Source organism: Aulonocara stuartgranti (genome assembly GCF_965226115.1).
Source record: "Aulonocara stuartgranti genome assembly, chromosome: 23".
Taxonomy (NCBI): Eukaryota; Metazoa; Chordata; class Actinopteri; order Cichliformes; family Cichlidae; genus Aulonocara; species Aulonocara stuartgranti.
In genome coordinates this window covers 23,089,975-23,114,308 of record NC_138958.1, presented here as the reverse complement: position 1 = coordinate 23,114,308, position 24,334 = coordinate 23,089,975, and the positions used below count along the sequence as shown (strand labels likewise).

Genomic DNA, 24,334 nt, shown 5'->3' with positions numbered 1-24,334 from the left:
AAACTACCAAAACTTCAGCTTTTATAGAGGTGCTCACACTTGTTAATGATCAGTTAGCAGTGTGCAGGCCTTTTCACATGTCCGCAATGTGGAATTCCAGATTGTAGAGTTCATTGAATGATTGATTTTAAGCAGCTGCACTTGAAAAACTTGATAAGATGGCTAAACTAATTGTCATAAAAAGCAACAGCACTAAGCATGCTGACTGATTTTAAGTGTGCAGTACTTAGGTTTAATAATTCATAAGAACTTAATAGTACACTGTACCATAGTAAAGCACCTTTAAGCAATTTTAAATTAAATACACTTTACGTATCATTTCATCCATCCATCTGTTTTTACCTGCTTATCCAATTCAGGGACATGGTGGGACCAGAGCCTATCCCAGCTACCACAGGGCAAGAGGCATGGTACATCCTGTACAGAAATACATCTTTATAATATTTATATTATGTCTTAAGCGACAGAGAATGCTGTTGGATTTATGTGCCCCATACACCGCACAGCAACACTGGAATTGGTTTTTATTTAAGATCTGAACACAAACAGTGACTGGGAGTCATTAATAACCACAGGAGGCTCATAGTCATGACTAAAATTTTACTCGTGAACACTGGAAACCACTCGACACATTCAAAATAATCACAGTCTAAACACAACATCCTTGAAATTATGATGAGACACATTAAGTTTACATTATTAAATGAAACAACTTTGATTTTTCTCCTAACCCTGCAATCAAAGGAGCTAAATGGGAACCACTGCTTTTATTATATCCTGCTGGCGAGTCAAAATGTCCTTCTTTGAAAAATCGCCTGCTACATTTTACTAGCTAGATGATCTGCTAAGCTCCGAACTGAATAACAGCCATGTTACTCATTCATGTCACGGACAATTCTGCAGGCTTCTCAGAGTTTTCCAGACACTCTGTAAATTTTAAGGTGTATTTTCTCACATCACACCTTTTTGAATGTTCTCTTATAGAAAAGATTGTATGGTTTTTATGCTCTTTATATAGTCATTTCATGTTTGTGTGTACAGTGTGAGTTTAATTGTGTGTTACTACAAAAAGTTGAATTCTATTTATTTTAAAATGTAAAAGTAATGTGCTTCAACAAGTGATCACTGATCAGTATGCCTTCTCTTGGAGGTTTTATGTAGAAGTGTTGCCAAGCCTGACAGTAAGCCAAAGTTCATCCTCAATCTCTTTCACTCGCTGAACCTCTGGCGCCTGATTCTCAAGCTACAGGATTAGTGTTTTGTGGGAAAACTGCTGGAGAAGGGGAGGAATCAAAGCTGACAGGCAGACAGAGGGAGACGAATGGAGAACTGGCTGGGCAGACTGGCAGAGGCAGGGCAATGTAGAGGTTGACCAATTAATCGCCACAGGTGAGGTTTGAGTCCTCGGGGGGTTTGGGAGTATTTCGGAGAGCTGGAGGTTAATGTGCATCTGTGGAGAACACAACGGATAAAACCTCCTCCACTGGGAACATCCTGAAAATCAATGCTTTGCTCCACTCACCTCAGTTTGATTCATTCCCTCATTGCCGCTTGACTGGCACTGTGGTCAAAATTTTTTAGCAGTTCTGTCCAAAAGTTTGGTGTACATCACACCTTCCTCCCACGGTGATGATATTCACCATGTGGATAGGGAATTGCTGGCTACTTTCTGTTAGAGAGAGAGAGAGAGAGAGAGAGAGAGAGAGAGAGAGATACACAAATTTTAGAAATCTGTTGGGGTTCGTTCCACAAGCCTTCAGAATAGCTGCACTGGGGTTAAGGTTAATTCTTAATGATCACATCCTACCTTCTTGGTGCCCATACACACATTTTGTGGTCTTGGTAATAGGGAGTCCTTCCTATTCTCTGACTGTCCTCGAGGGAATTTGGACAGCAGTAACTTCTTGCCTGCAACATTTATGTACAAACCCTTTAACTAGGCTAGCAGCCAGGAAACAGCCAGTGAGGGAACATGGGAGGATTCCTAGGTGACAAGTTAGCGGATCTGCTTCAGGCCTTGTTAACTGACTTCAGGTGAAGAAACATGGCAGAGAATTCAGAAAATGAGGATAATAGAAGATAAAAAAAAAAGCATAATATACAGAGAAGAGGTTGTGAAGAAAGAGAGGTTAAAAAAAGACGTGTAACTAACAAGAGTAAAAAATGAGGAGTGGGACTAATAATGATAATATAATAAGAATTATTGCTTGGATTCAAATCATGAATCACAGCAAGAATTTTCCAAAACAACAAGAAACAAGGATCACTGTCATAGTGAAAAAATAAATTGATCCCAATGAGATGCTTTCCAGATAGTATTCCATCAAAATCAAATGTGCATCATTCATAATTCCATCAGTATTAACAACACCACAACACCACAACACCAACACCACTGGCCAAAAGGTTATCTGTTATATGTAAGCAAAACATTGGTTCATTCCTTGAGTGACAGTAGGAGACATTTGTATGACTTATAATCAGTGTTAAGTGGCTTAACAAACAAACAATATTTGTCTGAAAAAGGACTGGACTGAAAATGTGGGATAAATCAATCAAGGAAACACTTTGAATGACCTTCAGAAAGCCTGGAGAGCTGTTTTTAAAGACTACTATTATAACATTACAGGAAAGTGTAGCTGCTTGAAAACAAAATATAAAGAATGTTGCGCAGTATCACTTGTAGTAACACTGAAGTGTGGAAGTGCATTACTTCAGTTCAGCAGGGTGAAACGACCTCTTGTGAATAGGATAACATCGCAGTAGTTATGGGAGGCTATCCAAGGACCGATAACAGCCATGCAATTGCTGATAACACAACTGGATAGTACAGGATATAATGCTTGGATGGGACGCTCGGGTGGAAAAAGACTGGAGTTTATAGCAGCCCAGTTTCCATTCAGTCCTGGGATCCCTGAGATGACTTTTTGTGCACGATTCCTGACAAAAATGCATGACAACTTGACTAAACCAACGTAATAACAATAATTTGTTCCAATCTATAGGAAGCAGCTTTATAAAGGTTTCGACATGCTGAATTACAGCCTTCACAGCAAGACTCAAGTTCTACAGAGAATTACAGCAGCACAAATGATATACATTCAAATGCAGGACGGCGTTCTGAAAACTCTCAGAACAAAAGGGGGGAGAGAACAATCACAACACATTACACTTTATTGTTTTTCTAACCACATTAAGGGTGGATGGTGCCAGACTCTGGAGGTGGGCTGTAGGACGCCCACGTAATTAGAAGTTAGAAATGGTACCCCTGTTTTCAGTGGGTTTAGCCTCCTGCCCATTGTTTGGACCAGCCTAGAGACAGACAAATGTGGATAACATGGATGTAGTTTTTTAAAAAAAAAAATACACAAAACAAAACTCATTATTGTTAATTGCTAGTTAAAACATGTACTGTATGTTCATCGTTCCTATTTGGCCATTTGGCACTGACCACTAGAGCCAAATAATGCGGCTGCTGCGGTGCCTGAATAGCCCAACAATAGCATTACAACAGAGTCAAAAAGAAGCTTTGTTTTCACATTACTGCCCATCAAAAGGGTTGCAACCACTGTCAAGCATTTGCACCAAACAATGCAAGAACAACTGCACAGGCATGATAACCATTTCCACTGCTTTGTTCTTTTTCAGCTGCCAATCTCTCTCTGTTGATCTATAGGAGACACATGAAGCATATAAAACATAAGCACACACATTCGTGGGGGCTCTTTGCTCCCTAGTCCAGCAGTGTTTTCTCAGTCGAGGGCTGAGGAAACAGCATGATCTAAATAGCTCATTAACTTTTGATGACTGGGTCCTTTGGCTGTAGATCTTGAAAGCAAACGGGAGCTAGACTCCTTATGGCTATTGATTTAGCAACACCCCCCTCTGCACATCCCAAGGAGGGCTACTAGGGACACCAAATAATTCATGCCAAGATCTGTGCATTTGTTAATGACAGATGGGGACAATGTGCTATTTAAAAGTGCAAACCACATTTGTTACAGCATCACTAACAGCTTTAACACATTATTGATACACTCACGCTGAGACTAAAATAACCCAACAGAGTGTTCTTAGCAATAATGTAAACAGTGGTATTTGGTTTTCAGCTAGGCCAGTGTGCCAAGCACTTTGAATCATAGATCCTCGAAATAGAAAACTTTCCTCTTGTTGCAAGAGCAGTGAGCATTTTCATCAACTCCATGTTGATGAAACCCTGGATTGCTTTTGAATAGAGTGTCATTAGGGGAAATGCCTATTAGTCTTCCACTGATGCAACATACCTGGGGTTGTTGGGAAGACATTAGAGTTGGAGTTGTGTTATCCAGCGATGAAACCAAATGGGTGAGATGTTTGACTTGTAATAATAAAATAAAAACTCGCACATGTTTGGGACTGGAGCCTATCATGTGTCATAGTCAAGATGATTCCAAAACGACAGACTTATGTGGCTTAGTAAGAGCGGTAAAGTTAGGTTGAAATTCCAAACAGAATAAAACATGCACAATCCTAAGCCTGTAAGAAGGTCTTTGATCTTATCCAGGTGACTTCCAGGTTAACTCTTTGTTTTCTATACGACGAAGGCAGTTCACCTCTTATTGGGGTACATTACTATGGTAACATATGCTGTTGACCTAACCTGCTTTGGAACAGATTAGCTCTGCAGGTATGAAATCAACAATCAATTTTCCAAGAAGAAAAGAAAATAGTGCGACCATTCCTGGAACATCCCTAGGACCCTTCTACATGAATAGTGGGAGGGTCTAATGTTTTTCAGTTGTGTCTAATGTATTGACTTTCCCTGATTGATTTCATCGATGCAATGTTATACTGTCATTTTTATCCCTGTTCAGGCAAACAATTTTAGAATGTTTTTGTGCTATAAGCTTTAATACAAGATCCTTAAAAATAACTAACCCTACATGTGAATTTTGTTTTCATATTTAGTTTACTTGCTCTCCAACTCTTAATCACCAACGGGGTTGTAGATGACAGAAATTAACCACAAAACTCGATTATAATCCATTGAATTCTCCTGAGTCTTAATGATAGTGCTGTACTCCTGAAAAGTATTTCAACTTACATTGTTGAAATTTTGCAAGAGAAAATGCCTCCCCTTTCATGCGAATGCACTCGTAGCACGATTGATAACGCATGGGTTGCCTGAGTGAGTCGATAACCAGCTTAACCTGATTTTAAGATAAATGTATTCAGATGACTGCATAGGCTGAACTTGCTTCACCACACAGAGCCCAGAGGAAGCAAACCAGGGAGCACATGAGGGCAGATACACAGACAAAGAACTAAATGGAGACCGCATACACACACAGACGGCTAATCAGAGGAAGTGGACGCAGGACAGAAATGAGTGTGTGCTGACAATCAAGATAGCTGTAGGCAGAAGTAAAACACAAAGCAAGACACGCAATAAATAAAGCAGGAAGTAAACCTGAAGCTGCTACAGAGGTAAGACTCGAACGGAGGGATAGAAGTTATTAAACACTAAAAATAGCTGGAAGTGAAATACAATACGGACCACAGACTAAATGTCCTGGAGTGTAAAGGAAAATTAAAACCTCAAACAGGCAACAGACGTAAGAACATGGAATCTCAATTAAATGAATCAGAAAATACCAAATAATAAACCAGGATATTAAACTCAGAGGAACTCAAAACCCTGGGAAACAACCAACACATCCCACAACTGGTGGTTTAAAGACAGCCTGGGACCAAATTCTAACAATATCAAAAATGTACAGCGATCATCTCACAGTGTGACTGCTGCCTTATCCCGCATCTACTAACCGACTACTAGGAATGCAGAGTGAGGTGTACTCCAGCCGTTGCCTTGACCCCACCGAAATGGGTCATCCAACTGAAAGAAATAACAGAGGAAGTGCACCTGCATGTAGCCTACAAATCAGTATTAGCAGTATTTTTGCACAGTCCACATGTATGAGATCTGATGTTACACTCAGGTTTATTCAAGCTGTGTTGCACAGTGTGGTCTTCTTGAATCTCAATCTGAGGTTCCCTGTACTTAGAATTTTTTCCGGTTTTGCCACAAAGAGGATATATGAGATGCAGACAATGTGTACAATTGAGGTTATCATCTATTCTGACATTCAGGGAACTGGGCAGAAATCACATCGTGTCAACACCCACCATGGGCCTTCGCAATGCTTTGTTTTAATTAAACAGTGGGACTCCCCTGGTCCGCACCAGTTCTAAGTCAGTTGCCGGATGCCGGCTGGTCATGAGATGGGTATCACAGCTGAGGTGATCTGTAAACAGGGTCCAGAGCCGCCGCTGGTGGTGGACACTGCCTAATGAAAACCCAGGTCATGTGACTTGCTAAGCACCACAGACATGGTCTCTACAAGGAAGGCCATGCACCAGTGGCAGACAGAGAGGAAGGCAACAAGATGACTGCTCCCCCAGCCCCATTTCTTACCCCAACCCAACCAGCCCAGCCCTTAGCAACAATCTTTATCCCGCAGTGATGGATTTGGCCTGCTGACTTCCTTTAGCTGCCCTGAGGTAACATGCCAGAAGCTTTTCACCTTGAAGACAAACACCTTCACCCCTAAAATTTCCAAGGGCCAGTGAGAGCTCACCGGATACCGCTGGAACCACGACGCAGGACAGATTGTTGACACGTGACAGCCTCGCAACATGATAAATGTCAGAAAGCCAAAGGATGGATGGACTATTTTGCTACAATCCTTATGTTGTTTCATTATGTCAATGAATGGTGGCATATTTAAATATATAAAATAGGCTTACACAGCATTTCCTTTTTTTAAAATAGCAAAACTAAATATTTAATGCTCTAATAACAGGTATAAAATTCAGTATGTGGGTTTTCTTATACTGAAAAAAAGTTAATATCAAGAAATACACGTGAAAGTAAAAGATGAAAGGTCAGTTAAGCAAAAATCAACACAAAAAATTGCTTAGCGAAACAAGATTTGAACAAGACCTACTCCAATAAGAGACAGCTGGACCCAGGATAAACTAGCTGAATAAACCATTTTGAGGGCAAAGATGGAAAATAACCATATGGTTGGCCTCGTAAATTGAGTTAAGCCCATTTAGTTGGCCTCTGTATTTAAACCACCTCCACCCCTCAGCCTCCTCTTTTGTTTAAACCAGGAAGGACTGGAACAGCAGACAGGTAACTCCTGAAAACAGAGAAAAATTAATGTAACCTAAAAATCAGTGACAAAAGTGCATAACTTATATGAAAACAAAATATCCACATTAATTAAAGCAACTGTTTGCTATGTAACTTTGTAAAATGAGGAGGGAGGGTAAAACCTTAAATCTGTGTCTGATTTATATGAATGTGAGATGTGAATAAATATCACTGAATTTCAGGTGTGTGGTTGTGGACACCACCATCACAAACACACAACTACAAATTTAGCTAAACTCAAAGATACAGCTATAAAAATACACACCAAAAAGGTTTTTTTTGTTTGTTTGTTTTTCCTAAACCCACAACCCTGCACATTTTTGCTATTGTTGAGATCTACTGAAAAATGTAATTTTTTTCTTTCCTGTTTTTGCATTTTTATTTAGTTTTTGGCAGTTTTGGATCTCGGGTCAAAACCATGTTTGTATCAGTTCGACACAAAGCCCAGTGTTGGGGGTTTTTTGCATGGGGGAAGGTGGGGGTTCAGTGCTTTTGATGGAATACCAAACGGAAGTGGTGTATGTAAATTTGGATTAAGCGGATAAGGCCCCTGTCACCTTCAATATCCACTGTTGCCATTATGTGTGAGTGTGTGCATTTCTGTTTGTGTGCAGGTGTTACAGCCAGTTGCTTTTGGCTAAAGAAATGCATATAAATGCACTTTTTACCTGCAGCAGCACTTCAATTAAAGGCCGCACTTAGGCAAGCTCATAAATGAAGTGGGCATGTGTTTTCTTCAGGGATACTGAAGTGTGTGTGTGGGCTTTATGAACATATGTCTCTCTATACAAGCCTGAGGGAAAGAACAGTCCGCGGTTTTAAATCACACCTTGAACTGCTTGATGACTGCAGGCTAACAGGGTCCGTGTCCGAAGCTGATAGTGCCGCTCTATGACTCAACCTATATCTGGCGTTTGCGTTTTTCCGGCATCACGTTCCCGCACGGCGCCAGGGGAGAAAGACCAAGGGACCGAGGAAAGCGCTGATAAGACGTGGAGCTTGTCGTGTAGAGGGTCAGTGCGGCAGGGAGATAGGGCAGCTACATGGCAAAAGTAAGCCGAGCGTGACCACTTTCTTACTCTTTCACTCATCCTTTCCTGTCTCCCCACCCCTCCGGTCATCCTCAGTATGGTCTTGTTATCTTGCACAGCACTGATGGCTGCTGTGAGTGTGTGTGTGTCTGTGAATGAATGTGTGTGTATCTTTGCTTGTGTTTGTTAAGTCTAATTGTTGAATGTTGCCATTGTGTTTCTTAAATTTGTACAGTCTTAGTTTAAGCAGTAGGATCAAAGCCATTCCTTTGATCCTGACCACCTCTCCAGCCACTCTGTGCTGGGGGAGGTTTTATTGTAGATACATCCTAACTTGAAGATCTGTTTGATGTTTGGTAGAGCTTCCTACCCTTTGTATGGTTTCACTGTGTTATCTTTGGTAAACCATACATTGGGTGTGGGGGAAGACTACCCTCTTTATGACCAAGGATGTTGTTCCTGCTTTTAGGTTTTATGACCCTTTGATCAAACACAAACACACACACACACACACACACACACACACACACACACACACACACACATAACACCCACACACACACACTTACATACAGTGCCTTGTCTTTGTAACCAAAGGGGGTTGCAAGGGGAGGTGTTTTGTAAACTATTGTTTGAAGTTTGTCAATAAAAGGCGGCGAGAGGAGGCCACCAGCGTGGTCATTTCAACGTGCTGGTCACAGACGAGAGGCCTCCCTTGCGCAAGAAATCGATCGAACACTGTTGCCTTGCTTTTCTTTCATGGGAATAAGTCCTGGATACAGCGGGGTCTGAGTTTAGACCCAACATTTTTTGGTCCTTCGGAGCCGGAGCCTAACACATTGCATCCACCGAGGAGAGGGAGAGGACGCCACCGCAACGTCTGGGATGATTGACGTAAAGCCCTGGTGTTTTTGGCTTGCCACCAGGCCGGGAAGTTTGAGCCTGACCTCCCCTCGGGATGGATGACGATTGACGGGATCCAGAGACTCTTCCCATGAACGTAAACAAACAGTGAGTACAGAAGGCCTTAGAGAGCGTCTCTATAACCGTGTGAATGAATGTGGGATCCTAGATACGCGTCACCGTGATTCTGCGTGAAACGTTTGAGTCCCGGGGAGCGCTGGTCACGAGAGCGCACGTGGACCCAAAACAATAGAGAGCGGCTACGGGCTGTGCGTTAAACGTGAGTCCGGGAGCGCGCTAGCCGCGTGAGAGAGACGCAGGCTTCTCCGCCGTTTGGGGCGTAGAGAGTTCTCCGCCATTTGGGGCGTGGAGAGAACCTAGGTTCAGAGTCCGGAATCTCCGCCATTTGGGGCGTTGGAGAGTGTCCGAAGGTTGAATTCTCCGCCATATGGGGCGTTTGAGAGTTTTCAACAGAGAGCGCTAGCTGTGCGTGCAGACGCAAGCGATAGGCCTATGTTGTGTGTGTGCGGGCCAGACGTGGTCTGCGTGAGTGTGGCTGATTGTTGTCTTGTAATGGAGAATAAAATGTGTAAGTCTGCCTTAGAAGGAGATGTAAAATTTATGCAGAAAGTTTTACCAGGCAGCACGCAGTATGTAGGTTGTTGGTATAAGAAATGTGGATTTGAAGGGACATTAGTGGAAGTTCAGTGTAAAATGCTGGTAGAAAGAATAGCTGTAAGTGTAGCAGGTAAAACAGGTAAAGCGAAGCAGAGGAAGGAATTGCAGTTAGCAGTTGCTAAGTTGTGGCTGGAGCAGGCTCAGAAGAGGAGAGAAGCACAGAATGTTAAAAGAGCAATATTGCAAGAAGTAGTTGTGAAACCTGAGGATGAAACTACAGCTCAATCCACTGCAACTACTCTAGAACAACACCATAGAAAAGCATTAGGAAGAGCAAGAATGTTAGCAGAAAGTAGAGTCAGAGAAGAGCGTGAGAGAGCAGAGGCAGAAGTGGAGGAGAGATTAAAGGCATATTAGGAGCAGCATTGAGTCCAAGACAGACTTGGCAGGGTAGGAAACAGAAAGTAAAGTTAGTGAACACAAACGTTACAACTACATATCCATCCCTGACACAACACAAAAAAAAAACAAAAAAAAAAAACAAAACATATGGTGTTTCTGTAACAGAGTGTGAAGATGAAGAAAGTTTTTCTCCTGATCAATTCCATGAGTGTGAGAGTGTCTGACGTCATGGTGTGTGTGAAAGGTATCCAGCTGGGGCAGACGTGATTCTGCATGTCACCTGCCCAGTGGACAAAAAGAAATAAAATAGTTGTGTGGATGAATGATAGCACGAAGAGTGTTTGGTGTTTCTCAGTCTGAAACAGCTGTAATGCTATTTTCTGTTTTGGAGAAAAGTACAGTTAAAGAAAAAAAACAGAGAGATGTGTGTTGTTTTAAGCAGTGATGAGAATAATGGAAGTGTGGTGAGAGATGAACACAAAAACATACTGAAAATGCATTAACCATACTAACCCTACATGCATATACACATACAATGATACTCATGAGACCAGACAGCATCTTAAGCATGAGATTCTGTTTGTCATCTTGTCCAAGTCACTAGTAAGATGAAAGTGATACATAGACTAGTGGACTGAATATTATAGGAGGACAGATGGTTGCATCATAGAGGAGTGTCATTTTTTTCAATTTGTAGATGTCGTGAGGTGCCATGATGAGAAGGAGAGACTGAGAGGATCGTCCACAAGATGGAAGCTGAGGCCTGGAGGGAGTCTTCAGGAGGATCGGAGATCACCTTCAGCACAGAGAGCTGTGCTACTGGGCTTCCAAAGGATTGTCACAAGGAGACTTTCAGCGTTGGAAAATGGAACCTGAGGGAGCGTGCCAAGCTCCAAAAAGTGACAGCGCAGAGGAGGTCCAGCGATGGACTTGTGGTTCTGTGAACAGCACAAATGCCAGGTGACTGTAAAATAACTAACAGCACTTTTTCCACAAGTGAAGCCAGTAACTTACTATCCTAAAAGATTAGCTCTAGTTGCTCGTGCTTTACCTCCATGCGTGAGATCAGTATGTGCAGCAGCTTAAGCTGTACAATGTTTCAATAGTTTATTTCACCTTTTGCAATTGTTAGTTCCACACGAGGTAGATGTTTACTATTGCAGACTAAACTTACATTTCTGTCACCTACAAGACACTTGTCTTTAATGTTACTGTTACTCTCACAACCACACATATTACCATAAAGTGGTGCAGAATTCTGAATCTGTCAAACCCTTTTTGCCAACGGAGGAGGACACTTCTCATGAGTGTAGAGAGCGCGAGGAGAAGACGTGTAAGCTGAGGGATGACTTAATAGATGTGCCACTCGTTGAGGGAAAGGTTTGGTTTGTTGATGATTTGAGTTTTACAACAGCAGAGGGACAGACTAGAACACGTTTTACTGTAGCTGACAGTGAGAGAGAGTTATCTATGTAGGACAACTAGCATGTTTCATGTTTGCTTGAGCAGCAGAGATGCTAGCTTTAACGGAAGCGTGTAAAGCTGTAGAGAGACAATATACACTGATAGGTAGTATACATTTGCTACTGTACATTTCTTTGTAGTGCAGTGAGTGAGACGAGGTGTGACAACCTCTACAGGGAAACCTGCAGAACACACCAAACTCTTGCAAATTCTGCTGGATGCAGCGTTATTAACCAGTGGAATTGCCGTTTGTAAATGTGCAGCACACATGTGAGGGAAAGATCCGGTTGCATTAGGGGAAGTTTTTGCAGATAAGATCGCAAAAGAGGCAGCTTTAGTTAAACATGGTGTTAACCTTTTATCAGTACAGCATTAGCAGACATGCAGGCCCACTCACCTACTGCAGGACAATAGTTGTGACTTACAGAGGGAGCAAGCTTGCAGGATGATTTTTTTATCTGTGTGATAAACCAGTACTGCCTAATAATTTGTATAAGACTGCTGCTATTTTGAGCCATTGGCTATGCCATGTCTCAAACAGGAGGGAGATGAGCAGTCGTTATACTCACTCTAGGATTATTAAATACTTTAAAAAAAAAACTTTTGCAGACAGTAAAGTTAAGATTTAGGAAGACAGGCAGGACATGGTTAGACTGTATAGAATAAGTACATGAGGATTACTCCAACAGAGAATGGTCTGACTCTTTGAGATTACACATGTTAGAGCATTTAGAGTTCCAGTCTTCTGTAGTGATGATAGAAAAGCAGAAGAGAGAGCATATTAGCAGATTAGATGCTTGAAAATGTTTAAAAGTAAAGTAGTCATGAGAACAAATGATCTGCCAGATGATTCTGTTTCTTCGCAGGAGCAGAGCCTGAAGTCTGGAGATTGGATGATGATAAGGCCATGGAGAGGAAGTGCTGGTCCAGTCCATGGTGGGAAGGTCCATATCGGATGCTGCTGACGACGACCACAGCAGTGAAGATTGCTGGAAGGAACACTTGGATACATCAAGCGCACTGCAAGAAGGTGACACACATCCAGGCCAGCTCGGAGTAAGTGGCAGGAAGACCGGGAACAAAGGGGGGGAAAGCCTCCAGGGCCCCTCGTCTCAATCCGGTGAAGAAACCAACTGAGCCACAGGTACTCATCAGAATGGCTGGGAATGTGCTGTGCATCTTCTTGTGCCTGTGGACCCTGAGTGGGATGACAGGAGCGCATTGGGACAGAGCAAATCACACCCAGTACCCGCATGGGTTTTCAACCAACTACTGGTGGCAGTTTAAGAACACAACCGGATAGCATCACTTGGAGCGAGACAGTTTGTTTGGTTGCTTTAGCAACACATCCAGGAACACTGCCAACTTTTCAACTTTCCAATTCCTCATAACCTGAATGGAAGGTTGATTCACCAGTAGCTGGGAAGGTGAACTGCTCTGGTGAGACAGACCTGCTCGTCTGACTCAAAGAATATGACTTGTTGCAGGACATTATACAGTTAAACGAACTGGAAACAGGCCAATTGCCTATGTGTACGAAGGACAATGGATTAGCCCAAGTTGGAGATTAACCATGGAACATGGTAACATCACTTATTCTTTTGTCTTCTGCAAGAAGGATGTAAACAGAGAAGCCTTTTGTCTACATTTACATCATGAACACTTGAGGTTTTGAGCCAAGAAGATCAAAACAGCTGGATCCAATTTCCTTTACAAAGCTTTTTCTGTGGTGACAACAGGACAGGAGAAGAGTTGTAAATGCAGATAATTCACAAGTTGACTCTAACCCCCACAGGATGCCTACAGTGAGAAGATTTGGGGGGTTGATAGGAGTCATAAAGAAGGGTGTTGACCAGGCTGCAGCTTTGAAGTTAGCTGAGAGCCACATGGACAAACAATAAAGTCAACTGATGCGTTTAAATACCTATGTCTGTATACAGTTGGATTGTAGTGACATATGATTTTTGAGAATGATGATTCTTCTTGTTTGACCTTTGACATTCAGTTGTTTACTTGAAGAAATACATAATGAATTGCACGACAGGAGTAGATCCGCCACAAGGCTGGATAGCTTGGTTACTGTCTGGTCCTTGGTGGCATCTTCTTTTGAAGATATTAATTCCTGTTTTTGAACTGTTGATACTGATTTGCTTATGTATAGGATGTAGTTTACTGTGCATGAATGAAATCTACACTGACACTGTCTAAACAAAGGGTGCATAAGTTGAAATTTAAGAACAATGACAAAAAGGAGGGAAATGTTAAGTCTAATTGTTGAATGTTGCCATTGTGTTTCTTAAATTTGTACAGTCTTAGTTTAAGCAGTAGGATCAAAGCCATTCCTTTGATCCTGACCACCTCTCCAGCCACTCTGTGCTGGGGGAGGTTTTATTGTAGATACATCCTAACTTGAAGATCTGTTTGATGTTTGGTAGAGCTTCCTACCCTTTGTATGGTTTCACTGTGTTATCTTTGGTAAACCATACATTGGGTGTGGGGGAAGACTACCCTCTTTATGACCAAGGATGTTGTTCCTGCTTTTAGGTTTTATGACCCTTTGATCAAACACAAACACACACACACACACACACACACACACACACACACACACATAACACCCACACACACACACTTACATACAGTGCCTTGTCTTTGTAACCAAAGGGGGTTGCAAGGGGAGGTGTTTTGTAAACTATTGTTTGAAGTTTGTCAATAAAAGGCGGCGAGAGGAGGCCACCAGCGTGGTCATTTCAACGTGCTGGTCACAGACGAGAGGCCTCCCTTGCGCAAGAAATCGATCGAACACTGTTGCCTTGCTTTTCTTTCATGGGAATAAGTCCTGGATACAGCGGGGTCTGAGTTTAGACCCAACAGTGTTTGTGCTCCTATTTGTGTATGAATACATGCACACCGCCCTGTCATTTTTTTGTCGCCCTTTTTGTCACCTCTGTATTCAGTCCCCTAAACATCATTTCAGCCTCTGCCGGGGACCGCAACGGCGGGCACAGAGGCATCTTTTCAGCCTGAACAAAAACGTGAGGATGAGACGAGGTAAAGCCCCCGCGTCAATTTTTCACCCACTCTTAGGCTGCAGCTGTCCTTGAATATAAATGATGGTGTTTTAACCCACTCCTCTCTGCCAGGGTCCCAGAATTCTGTATGCCTATCCTAGCAAGGATCTTCCTTATTTTTCCAAGCTTACTCAAAAAAAAACAAAAAAAAAAACCCCTGCTCTTCTCACATCCCCAACAGCAACTCCAGGATAGACCTTGACATCGTGTCTCATCACCGAAACTCATTTTTGACACCCAAGAGGGAGGCAAACGGAGAGAATTTGATCTCTGTGAGTCTCAGGGAGCAAGTCCTCTAATCTTTCTCCCGACCAATCCTGTGGGGCAGGGACACTTACTGTACAACTCACTCATCTCCAGCGGTTAGCTTTGATTCTCTCGCTCCTCTCTGCTGATTTCGCATAATCAAATGGTAATGAGGTTGGCTGCGGTGCGCTGGCACGGCCCCGGTGCACGGCTAGCTTGCGCTCGCATGTTAAGGGGGTTTTAGTTAAGAGGAAGGAGGAGGAGGAGGAGGAGGAGATGGAAGTAGAAAAAGGTCTGGAGCCCCCTACTTTGCAAGCACATTTGTTAGAAATACAATTACACAGGCGCACAGGAGCATACCGGACTCTGCAATGATTTCTTCATTCTCTAGCCGATGGAGCGGCTAATTTCCTTAGCAGCTAAGTACTTATAGATTGCTCTGTAACAGAAGCTTGCGACAGTGGACAGGGGTAATGTAACGCATGACTGTTTCCGCCTCATATCTGCCATACAGTGAGGCTGGTTCTGAAGCGTGGGCCACATTACGGCGTTACACACTGAGTAGATAAACATTCAGGCTCAGGCTTTGATTTGCACTCCTGCTTCAGGGGAAACAGGTTAAAATGACAGGAACACCTTAGAAGGTAATGCCATCCAATAAAAGTGCAGGGCTATTACGCTTACTTAATTTCAAATAGCCAACACTGGACAATAACTAATTGGATATATATCACATAAGTAGAGTTTTATGGCACATGTGCTTTTCTACCTCGTCCAGCTGAACACTTAGAGCACTGAGCGACCGGAGCATGCTGACTGATGCAGCGTTAATAGTGCAAACAGACCATCATTCCAGCACCACTTTGTCTTCATCAGAGTCAAAATCATTTGCAGTCAAATCAATCTCTGTGCTCCACTTCCATTTCCCCTTCCCCTTCGAAAGTTTGCTCTCCTTGAGAGGAGAAAAAGCACCTTCAGCTGTATATTGCTGCCAGATGCACAATGAACCTTTTCCGGTGCTTAAAACTTCTATTTGAATACAATGAATTACCAACCTTTCTCATGAGGAGTTTCCATCCAAACAAATTCTGAAACTTGTCCCACTAAACAATTCTTTTAGGAGGTTACTGCTGAAATCAGTGGAAAGATTCTCTGAAAAAAAGAAAGAAAAAACAGTCCTTGGTCCACTAGACCTGGTAAAGAGAAGCAGTATGCGACTTTTGTCTCTTTTTCCAGGTTAAAGGTCATGTTACCTAGAGAAACTATGCAGCGTACATCATTCTCTCAATACTTGGGTAACACAGCAGGGTATTAAATCCACTGTTTTTTGCAGTTGGTGTGTCTTTTTTGGGCTTAATGCAGCCCTATTCAAACGATGCATACAAAACACAATTAATTTATTTTAAATTAACATCCTAAAACAGTTGGGCACTGTAGCTATCAACAAGCCTTGTTGTTTGAGCAGGAGTTTAAGCAGATGCAGATAAATACAAATTTAGTGACACCGGGGGACACCACAGTACCCACGTTCATGACTTACTAATGGTCCATTAAGTTCCAACAATATCATCTTTTGAATAAAATTTTGTTTAATTCGTGAATTTCTGTCCCATAGAGGAAGCAAAATCATTTCAACGCACAAAAATAACAATAATTTATTCACCTCTAAATGTGCCTCGTCTTTTCAGCAGCATTTGTAAGTCAGTGTCCTATTTACCAGATGGGGCCACTCTTATTTTATCATTCCACTTAATATGCAGTCAGATCAGTGGGACAAGCCATACACAGGTCTGTGCAGGCTTGTGGGTTTTGTGTGAATATCTCATAACATCACAAGTGTGAGGCGTCCCACTGAGAGTGGACATGAGGTGACGGACCGCTGCGAGCTACTGTCAGACTCTGCGGGGGGTGTCGTTTACCCATCATGCAGTGTTGTGGAAAGTGAGGCATCGCCGACCGTGTCGTTAACCCTTTACATTTGGCTGCATCTCAGCAAGCAGACATCAAATTGCATTTCATTTTGACCAGCGATACAGTGGTACCAATTTATTGGCATGTTGTAATGCAATTCAGTGTGTCAGACCTTATATGTGGCCACAAGGATGAAACTGGAGACTACTTGATTGACTGAGCTTAACCTTTTTGGTGATTTTAGCTCAGAACAAGATGTGTTTGTTATCAGCTATTTATTTAAAATTCACCAACATCTCAAAAATATGTGTAAAATGTTCTAAAAAATCTAGAAAATTATAATATGATTCTAATGGGGAGTAGCATGTTAAACAACAAAATATAACTAACGAAAAAACAAAACCTGCTCTAAAGGGTCAATTCTACATTAATAATTTAATTTAAAGATGACAAGTATTTTTTTAAGCTATTCAGAACATTTAAGATTAGTACATTTCATCATCTATTTCTTATTATCTCCTTTTCCACTCGAGCATCTGTCTCCTCCACCACGACCCTCTCTCCTCTCTTGTGTCTACTGCTCTTCCTGGTTACCTTGAGCCTCATTTCTTCAACTGAAGTCAAGACTCTAACTCATGAAAATATGCAAAAACAAGCTTATTTATTCCAATTATTCCAATTACTCATTTTCAGGAGATTAGACTCTGGGTGGCTGAGGACAAGCCGGCTAAACAACAACAGCTGGTTATAAGCTAACATAATGCTAGCTAATGTTCGATTTGAATGTCCTAAAAATCTCACCTTTCCCTTGATAAACAGTTTGATTACACTCTCACATCCTATGATAGGTTATTCACTAAGTGTCAGAGTCCAACAATGTTAGCTCCACTTCAGAGAAAGTTTCACTAACAGGGGCTAACAGCGCTAAATACACAAGTGCTTACTGTTTAAGGGTTCAACAACTCATCTCTGTATTGCTGTCACTGGAGAGAAGTTAGCTTCATTGACTCACTGACTCGTATTCGACTTGTTTCACATAGTTTTACAGCCTTTGTGATCTGACAGACTACACTCACTAGATGAATGCTAGCTAGCATATCTGTGGTGATTAGTGGATCAAAATGTAAAACATAGCAAAATATTTAATTGTCACACTTTTTAAATTCCAAATTTATTGCAAAGTGTTGATATTATTAAAATATATAAAAAATATCATGTGTAAAAATGTTTTTATGCACAAACATAGCCATTTTACGGTACAGAGTGTGACTATCCCTACTGTACAGAATGATATGAGTAATCTTTGAATTTTTTGTAGGTTTGTTTTGTGTAGCCAGATTGTTCGGGTATCAAAACAAAGATAGTTTTATATCTTTGGTTTGTTTACTACAGTATCTAAAAACTGAATAAATATAATTTAAGTGTGGTATTTTTTTTGTGTGGTCATATAAAAGATGGATAACCAATAGTTTTTAAGCTTTGACTTTTTCTTTGGTTTGTTGATTTTTATGTATTTATTTTTCCTTCTTTTGAGGCCAGACTCAAAGTGCTAAGTTATGAGCTAATGCTACATAGCTTATTTATCAAGGTCCAATCAAAGACTTTATGGGTGCATCACATGGACACAGATACCTGCTAATTAGCAGTAACATGCAGACATAAAACTAGAGCTCTCCTCAATGAAAACCACCCCCAGCCTGGTCTAAGAATACAGTTCAGTGACTCCGATTAACTGAGGTGAAGCCCAGCAGACAGCTGTCAGCACCCACCTGCCAGTCAAAGTAGCCAAGATGTGAATAATGCATAATTTTAAGCCTTAATACAATCTAAATGGGTAGATTAAATTAAATTATAACAAGGGGAAAGGTTAGCTATAGACACCAATGTATATATTTTATTTTATTGTTAAGTATGTTTGTTTGTTTTTAAATGATGTATTTCATGTGTTTTTTTAAATTTGTGTTGTAAATTATTTATATATTTTTATTTTTGTTTAGTTTCAAATTATTTATCAGTTTTTAAACTTGAGATCATAATTTCATAATTCTGTTTTATTGTGCATTGTATGCCATCTTCAGTGTTATAGTCATCAATAGACGGACACAGGCCATTGTCTGCTTATTAGATTTTTCCTTTTCACCAGAAACTAGCAATGACAGGGATAGAAACACATTAGTTAAGAAAAAAATCAATAAATAATTATCTAAGATGAATTCATTTTCATCATGGTTTGTCCTGTCTTCATCATTGTCACAAGCAACCAAATGTTTCTGAGCCTAATGGCTTTGCCACGCATAAACTTTAAATGAACGCATTTAATTGAGAATGTTAAATATCCATCTGGTTTCTGTGTGTTTTGTTCAGCTTTTTGACTCCAGTGAGAAATTCATTTTTATTATGAAACATGCTGTTTGCAATAAGAACTGTGTTTGACTGACTTGAATGCTCTAAGCTGATTAAAAGCCTCCTACCCAACTACACACACACACACACACACACTCCAGCCTACCCCACTGACCTGCTTTCTAAACACAGCAGATACACATAATGTTCTCTCTGCCTTGTTCTTTCTCTTTTCCTTCTTCGTTTTGACTCAAACACACACACACAGATGAGTGGGTGAAGTGTGGAGAGGTCTTGTGGGTGCTCATCACACACACTTGACAGAAGCAGTGCTCTTGGCAGGGAGGAGCTACATGATATATGAAGATGGCCACTTTGAGCCTGCCACACACACACACACACACACACACACACACACACATGTGCTCCTCACAGGGGCCCCTGCCCTCCAACAAGCTCTTGAGACTCTGATGGTGACATATATGGAGCGCATGCAGACTGAAGCCTTTTAAATATTCATGTCTCGTCTGTGTGCCAGCAAATAGCCGTGTGCATCGCAGACAAAATGGGCATGCTTGTGCATGTGTGTGCATCCATACATTTGCACACATACGTCAGTCCAGGCTCACGGGTGGGTACAGGTAGGCTGCATATTGGTAGATGATTGAATATTTACTGTGCAGTGATGGATACTCTGCAAACGTTTTGAAATTGAATCGCCGTCAGCTGGCAATCCTTTCTTAACATCTAGTCTTGATTGAAAAATTGCTGTGCCAACATCAGAGACAATACCTCGCCATCTGCTGGAAGTCCTTCTTTGGAGAGTCTAACGAGTGAAAGTTTGCGTACAAGAATTGTTATTTATTGTTCAAAACAAAGCATTTTACCTTGGGAGACGAGGAAGAAACTCGTGAAAAGAAGCAGATTCAAACTGACTTAAATGCAAGGATGGTACACACATAAACACATAGTGGGTGGAAAAGAAACAATCAGTTCATCATGGGAACCCTGAGTAGCCTCGGTCCATTGCAATGCAATGAGGGGCAGGGATAGCTCAGTAGATAGCGTGGTCACCCCGTGATCAGAAGGTCGGGGGTTTGAATCCACTGATTCATGGCTGCCCACTGCTTCACTGCATAAATGGGTTAAATGCAGAGAGAAGCATCTCATACCAGTTGTCAGTGTGGTGGTAGAGGGTGATGATTTGAGTTTGTTTTACAGCTACAGAACCTGGGCACCTTGTAGTCACCGAGCTGCTCGTGAAGTCCTCTGTATACCGAAGAGTCTAATATGAGGCCATCTGTCTGACAGGTCTGATAATGGCCCCAAGCAAAGCAAGAAATCCACAACTGAATGGCTGAAAGAGTAAATAACCAAAGTCTTGCAATGTCCCAGTTAAAGTGCGGACCTCAACCTGATTAAAAAGCCTGTGGGACCTTTAGAGAGCTGTGCATAAATCAGTGCTGTCATACATCAGTGAACTGAAAAAATAAAAACAAAACAAGGACCCTTGCAATTGCAGGTATTGTTGCAAAAATACAAGTGTTGGAGGTTTTTTTTGCCTTGTAGTACGACTGCTTTTTGAAGAATTAATATCACTGTCTTAGAAGTGTTTGCTGGGTATCTATTGTCCTACATTTCATCTGTAAAACTTCAAGCTGAGTTTCTCAGACCCACTGTACATAGAACCATGTAGTTAACCTTGGAAAGTAAGGGAGAGTTTGCATTCTTCACACTGACAGACTTTATTTCTCTGAAATTAAAGCCATAAATGAAATCTATTGCATTATTTCGGTCCTAACAATGCCCCCGGTGTTAACATTTTATATCTGCCTTTTTGGTTGCTTACTTGTTGCTGTGGGCGTCCAATGTGTTATTACCCCAGTGCATCATGTCATTCTGCCAGATGCCACTAGCAAAGTTGTGTTTCGCGCTGGTACATTGATGGATGCCATGATAATTTTGGACACTGAGAAATATCATTTAAGGTTTAAGGAGTGAGAATCCTATAATTTTATACCAATATGCCATTTACAAGTATTCATACGTGTTGAGGAAATAGTTAAGTGTAAAGTTGTGGTCAGAAGTTTACTTGCACTAATTACGGAAATGAATGTCATGATAATTTTGGGCTTTTATTGATTTCTTTAAACTGTTCTTCTTCCAGTGTGGAATGACTACACAACATATCTTTAATGACTTTAAAAAATAAGACTTTGGTGAGGTTTGAATTTAATTTGGATTTTCTCCAACCCACACAGGGTCAAAATTATACGTACAGGTTCAAATATATACATGACTGAACCTCGACCCAGTGCTTTTGGTAATCATCAACAAACTTCTGGCATAATTTAGGATATTTGGATATTTGACCACTATTCTTGGTAGAATTTGTATAGTTTATTTAAATTGGTTGGTTTAAGCGTAGTCCACAAATTTTCATTAGACTTCAGGTTGGGGTTTGGGATCATTGTCCTATTCAAGCAACTTTTTCCAAGTTAGCTGCTGATCTGAGGTGAAGTTGAAGAATTTGGAGGTAGTTCTGCCTTATTATTCCATCCACTATATGCAATGTACCACATATGTACCACTGGCAACAAAACAGCCTTTTACTTAGGTATGGTTATTTGAACCGATGATCTTGGAATCTGCAGTTTCTCAGAAATGGTTCAGAGACCTTCCCAACTTGTGTAAATATACAATTATCCTTAGATCTTCACTGAGTTCCTTGGACTTTCCCATTGTTCTGAGAACTGTCCAAATCCAGTCAGTGCTGTCAAACAAATCCTTTTTATGCTACTCCAAAGAGAAACTACCAGCTGTAGTCATGCTCACGAACAAAGCGTTAAAGGCCCTTGTCAGGTTTAAAGACATTGCAGAACCTTCGGCATCACAAAAGATTTGTGAGACCCTTTGACCCTGTTAATCCAAAATAAACTCAAAATAAATTCAAAGTTTTGGGTTTTTAAATACATATGCTGTCATTTGAACCTGAAAAAAGACATTTCGAAGAAAGCCCAGTTTTACCATGACATCCATGCACATGATGAAGATATGTGCATTTCTAATCACAAATCTACATCACTTTTACTTTAACCTGCTGTAGTGCATCACAGTGTTACAGCAATGCACAACTTGAGCCTGTGAAATGCAGCAGCTTTGACAGAACAGCAGTAGACAACCTGGGAATGAGGACCTTGCATAGCAATGAGCCATCTCTGTTCTTCAAGCATTCTAACAATCTGCCGTGCTCTAACACATCGCTGAAATAAAACAGCTGCCCGCTTTGGATTTAAATGCCTGTACATGTACTGTTCTCCAAACCACCTTTAATCCATTCGGGTCTTTTGTAAGACACCGTTTTAATGAAAGCTTTCGCCCCAAGCTCTGTTCAATGCCGTAATGTATGTTCAAGTGTCTAGGCCTATTTGCCGTTATAACACTTAAATCTAATCAGGGGATAGGCCACTTTTAGAGTGTTTGGAGAAACCACTTGTGCCCACAGGCAATCAACACCTCATCAGAGGACCCCCTCTCATGTAGAGAGAAGGGGGCACAAAGCCCAGCAGTGAAGAGCACAATTTTACCTCCTTATCTTTCCTCCCCTTTCTTCTTTTTGGGTACTCTTTGTTGTTTTTCTCAGTTCTTGTCAAACCTATTTTGGAAAAATGCAAGCAATACAACAAACTGCATATTATAGTGATCAAATGCAAAACTGTCTTGTGGCTTAAAACTGAGAGTTGATTTGCAGATTTTAACCACCATCATTTCCTAATTTCATTTCTCATGAGGCCAATATTCAGCCAAGATGAGTTGTCTTCCAGAAGGAGTGCTCATCAGCAAATGAAACGCTTGTAATCATCTTCAGAAAAATCTCCTTTTTGATTTGCAGCATGTGAAATTGTGTTTTCTGTTCGTTTCTGCAAGTAAATGCATCCAGAAGAGGTTTAGAGGTGTGTGACACGTGAGCTGAGGTGTGCGCATCCAGTCAGGGCGCTCAAGCTGTCTACGTGATATAGCAGTGGATTCAGATCTTTTTTCTGATGTACCACCGCAGACTCAAATCTATCCTTTCAATGTTTAACGAATAAAACTGAACCTTTTAGCTTGCAGTGTTTTGTAACAATATAAGCTGTTTATCCACACTATTAGCCAGATCATTAATATTTTTTATTTTACTTATCTCGCTTCTTTATTTGGTCTTTAAATCTATTTTCTTTGGCAATGATTACATTTGAGTCATGATCTAACTAATAGTACTGCAGTTAGCAACGATCACAAATAGTAAGCTATTACGGTAAAACTTTTCTTTAATGCAAAATAATCTTTTTATAACAAAAGAAATGATTAAACTTTACTTTTTTCCAAAGCTGGCAAAAGCAAAGTTTTCTGTTCTTTAAAGAGTAACAAATAATTCACTTGAGTTGTTGTACATCAATGTTCACCTGGCATATTTTAACTTACCAGACAAGGGCAGGTGTGACAGATTTAAACAAAGGTACTAGACCACCAACCTCTGTAAGGTTTATGCCACAGCTGCTCTAAATTAACAGTATTGGCAATTACAAAAAATAATTTTGATGTTTCAGTAATGATTACCTAATCAGTATGCAAGAAAATTATTATTGTTCTTATCCATGAATATTCAAATTTGCTGTTTTGCAAAAAAGGGGAGAAAAATAGTTTAAAAAAAAGAAAAAAAGCACATTGTTATTTTTATATTAAGACGACAACTCCAGGCCTGTGTGCCATCTCAAATTTGGGTCTAAAAATTTTGTTGTTTTTTTAATGTGCCTAAAAAATAAAGAGTTTTAATCAATTTTTTAACAGATTTATGTGAAATCTGGCATTATTATTTGCACGTTTCCAATATTGTTATAACTTCACCAGATAACAGGACATCGACCAACTTTTCACTTTCACTCATTTCCATAATTTTCCTCCTAACTGCTTTGATCACACTGAAGCCGCTGCCTCATGACCAGCTCTGAGGTCTGGAAATTTTTAGCCACTTGGCCTTTGTTAGCATTTTTTTTAAAGAGCCTCCACGCTAATGAGGCCATGAGAATGAGCACGAATATTTGTCTGTGTCGCACACTGAGAACATTCGATACTGGCCAGCTTCGGTCTCTAGCTGCTTCACCATT

The 24,334-nt window shown here is 40.9% G+C and overlaps 1 long non-coding RNA gene across 1 annotated transcript; it reads left to right on the top strand.

Moving 5' to 3' along the window:
- Positions 1-8,418: 8,418 nt before the first annotated feature.
- LOC309700133 lies at positions 8,419-14,414 on the top strand. The gene is made up of 2 exons (XR_014274594.1): positions 8,419-9,240; positions 10,850-14,414. It is a non-coding gene; the product is annotated as an uncharacterized lncRNA (long non-coding RNA).
- Positions 14,415-24,334: the final 9,920 nt, after the last annotated feature.